This window comes from Pteropus alecto, unplaced genomic scaffold, assembly GCF_000325575.1.
Source record: "Pteropus alecto unplaced genomic scaffold, ASM32557v1 scaffold118, whole genome shotgun sequence".
Taxonomy (NCBI): domain Eukaryota; kingdom Metazoa; phylum Chordata; class Mammalia; order Chiroptera; family Pteropodidae; genus Pteropus; species Pteropus alecto.
The window spans coordinates 345,261-349,602 of NW_006440654.1; positions in this window are offsets into that span (position 1 = coordinate 345,261).

The window sequence follows — 4,342 nt, forward strand, 5'->3', positions numbered from 1 at the left end:
GTGAGGGAGGGGTCTCAAAGGGGCAGGAAGAAACTGGGAGAGGATGGATAGGGACACTTCTGACTGTGGAGACAATTTCACACGTGCACACATACATCAAAACTTATCAGATTTTACACTTTAAACGTGCGTACGTTATTGTACATTAACTATCTCAAGAAAGCTGTTAAAAAGGAAAAGATGAACAATAAACCTAAATAAACACAACCACTGTAAAGCTGCTACCAAAAAAAGAAAGAAAAACATTGACAAATTTTTACCTCATCCAAATTAAAATTTTCTGTTCTCAAAAGATACCATTAAGAAACAAATAGGCAAACCAAACAGGAAAAAATATTCACCCCTCACTTCTCCTCCCCCTCCTACTCCCTCGCTGTATATGTACAAACATACGCAAACATCATAAAGGACTCATAACCAGAACATATTTTTAAAAATCCTAAAAATGAATAAGAAAAAGATAAACAATCCAATAAAAAGTAGGCAAAAGACCTGATGCTTCACAAGAGATACACAAAGGGCCAATAAGCACATGAGAAGTTGCTCTCCATCATTATTCATCAGAGCAATGCAAAGTAAAACCACTGTGAGATCCCACTACCACCTGACTGGCTAAAATTATAGACTGACAATACCAAGTGCCAACATGGATGTGGAGAAACTAGAACTCACATACATCACTGGTGGGAGTATAAAATGGTCCTGGTTTGGAAAACTTTGGCGGCATCTAGAAAAATTAAACACATATCTATCTTTGACTCAGCAATCTCATTCCTAGATATTTACCCCCCCAAAATAACAGATGTCCACAAAAGACATGATTAATAATCTTCAATGATTTTAGTCACAATAGCCAAAAAGTAAAAGCAATGTCCAAATGTCCATCAACAGGAAAAGAGATAAACAAATTATGATATTTTCATGCAAAGGCATACTACTCAAATAAAAAGCAGGAACTATAGAGACATCGAAATCAATACATATCAAAAACATTACAATGAGCAAACGACAAGCACAAAGAGCATATACTTTATGATTCCATTAACGTGACGTTCAAGAACCTACAAAATTAATCTATATTGATAGAAATCAAAACAATGGTTGCCTTGGAATTTTGGAGGGTGGTGTAATAACTAAAAAAGGACACAAGAAACTTTTTGGGGTGAAAGAGTCTGTATCTTGACATGAGTAATGGATACAAAGGTGTATGTATTTGTTAAAATTCATCAAACTTATATACTTAAGATCTGTACAATAAATTGAGTGTAAAACATTTAATAATTTTTAAATAGCGGAGTATTTTTAAAGACATAAAAGCCTGTCCAGCTGCATATGCTGTGTTACAAAGGAGAGGGCTGCTTGCTGTGCACAGCTATGACATGCTCTCCAAGAGGAAGAGGATGGCTGAGGGACAGGGTGACAGTGAAACTGACTTCACCACACAAACTTTGGTATTTGGGGAATTTTGAGTTCAGATTACCAGGTGCATGATGCACCCACTGAGAGCCACAGTGAAACGCACAAGGTCTGGAGTCTGCCCACCTGAGCTGAGTCCCAGCTCTCTTTTATTTACTGTGACCTTGGGTGTGTTACTTAATTCGTTTGTGCCTGTGTTCTCACATGAATATGAACAAGAATATTAAAAGTAACTATATCATTAAGTTGTTTTAAAAATTAATGATTACTGAGTTTGATGTCAAAATGTGCAATTTAGCACTGGTTTTGAGTCTCCGGTTTATAAATTCTGCGCAAGTCACGTATCCACTTTATATGAGAATGTTATATCTCACAAGGGTACAAGAATAATGAAAAGTAAAGCATTTTTTAAAATAAGAACTGAATGAGATGATATACGTAACACACTTTAAAAAGTGCCAAGGCTTGTTTTTCTAAATAAAATTTATTGGAAAACCTGTGTGCACACACACAAAAGTGCCTAGTACGTAATAATCAGCTATCAGTACCATTTAAAATTTCAAAACAGTATTTTAAAAGTTAGGCTTTCCTTAACCAAAAAAAAAAAAATGGTGGGAGGGAAGGCTTTAGTCAACCTGCCTCGGGTACAAACCCTGGTTATTTGTTGTATACCTATTTGTTGTATAGCTCAGTGTCTTCATCTGTAAAACAGGGAAATAACAGTTCCTACACCCTAGGATTCTTGTGAGGATTAAATGAAATAACTCGCATAAAGCATTTAATACAGTAGCACACAACAGACGGCCAATCCACCGCACTGTGAGTGTGTAAACAGCCATCCCCACAGCTTGAACCGTCTTCCCCGACAGCCTGGCCTCTTCTCTGGGCTCCAGATTCTTCTGAGAGATAGATACCTCCTCGCTAAGGGTCCTTGCACTTGTCAGACTTCTCCCACTACTCTAAGCCAAGAGAAAGCCTTCCTGTCCACCTCCAACCCGGCAACCCCCGCACCCGCCACCACCCACCTAGCTTCCCTCTTGCAGGAACGGTGCCTCGGTCCGCCCCTTTTGTTCCATCAGGAAGCCCAGAAAACTGCCCTGAGTCCTCTCTTCCCCTCCTCTAATCCAGGGGTCCCCAAGCCCCAGGCTGCGGATCAGTACCGCTTCATGGCCTGTTAGGAACCGGGCCGCACAGCAGGAGGTGAGCGGAGGGAGAGCAGAGAAGCCTCGTCTGTATTTGCGGCCGCTCCCCAGCGCCAGCATCACCGCCTCGGCTCCGCCTCAGGTCATCAGGCACGATTCTGGTAGGAGCCCCGGGCCCTGGTGCCAACAAGGTTGGGGACCACTGGTCTAATCCATCAGCAAGCCTCAACAACTCCACCTCCAAAATCTCCCCGAATCGACCACCGAGGTCTATACAACATCAACTACACCCACTCCCAGCACCTCGTCTTGCACCCGCAACTCAATCTCCAGCCCAGGTCCCCTCCCGACTCACGGCCTGCAGGGAACTGCATGACTGGAAGCCAGTGCTCTAATCCGAGCTCCTGTCTATCTCCCCCTCACCCTGGCCGCACATCAGTCTTATCGAGGTTCCCCAAGGTCCACCTCAGGGCCTTTGCATGTGCTGTGCCCGCAGCGTCGAAGGCTCTGTCTCCCAACCTTCTCACAGCTAGCTGCTTCTTGCCTTCCAGAACTTAGCTGACGTGAGTTACAGAAGCCAAAAGGGAAGAGAAAGCAGAAAGGAAGAGACGTGGAGAAGAGGCGAACAGCTGGCAGTGTCAGTGATGGCCCAGGAACTGAGAGGCCAAGGGCATGGCAGAAGTTGTGGGGGGAGGTGACAGGTGCGGTGAACGAGTAACAGGCTGGAGAAGGCCACAGAGACAAGACAGGTGGGTACAGTGACAAAATGGGGGAGGGGTGCAGTGAGAGGCAAGACACTAAGCAGAAGCGACAGACTGGGTGAGCTGGTGGTGACGAGGCAGGGCATCAGTAGCAAACTGGGAGAAACAAGTGGGTGGACGATGCGGGTAGTCAGGTGTGCAGAGGACATGGCAGTGACAGGCAGGGGATACATTAAAGGGGGCCAGTAAGGTCCAGGAGGGAAGGGGACAGGTGTGAAGGAAGAGATGATGGGTACTGAAGAAGAAATGGGGCAGTGAGGGGTAAGGAGGTGGCCAAGGAAGGTGACAGAATGGGGTAAGGTGACTGGAGACACTTGGAGCTGTAATGGTGGTGGAAAAAGGGGTCACTGACGAGACAAAAGGAGTGATGACAGGGGGCACTGAGGGGAGGACAGGAGTGGCCCACGCAGACAGGCAGGAGAGGGCAGTGTGGGCACTCGGAGGGGTGGCACTGGCAGGCGGGCGCTGGTGGGAAGGGTCCCCAAAAGGGGGTGATGACAGGAGCGGTGAGGAGGGCACTGACAGGCTGGGGAGGACTGACAGAGGGGACCTCGACGGGAAAGGGGGTTACTGATTGGGTGGTCCCTGCCTTGGGGGGCAAAGACATGGGGGACACTGGCAGCACGGACGGAGGAGGACACAAACGGGGAGGGCACTGATGGAAGGAGGGGCACGTGACACTGACAGGCCAGGAGGGCACCTGGGGGTCAGTAACATGGGGGACACTGGCTGGGAGGGCACCGGGGGGGGGGGGGACACTGCCTTGGGAGATAATGAGGGGGGACTAGGAGGGAGCGGGGCACAGGAGTGGGGGGTGAGTGGCATGGGGACGCTGGCAGGGTGGACATTGCCTTGGGGGTACTGACGGAGTGGACACTGACAGGAGAAATATAACGGGGTGAACACACAGGATGTCACTGAAGGGAGGCCACTGACTGGGGGAGGTGGTCACCGACGGGTGGACGCTACCGGGACACCGGGCGGCGCGGGCTCTGAGGCGCCTACGGGCGGCCGCACTCACCT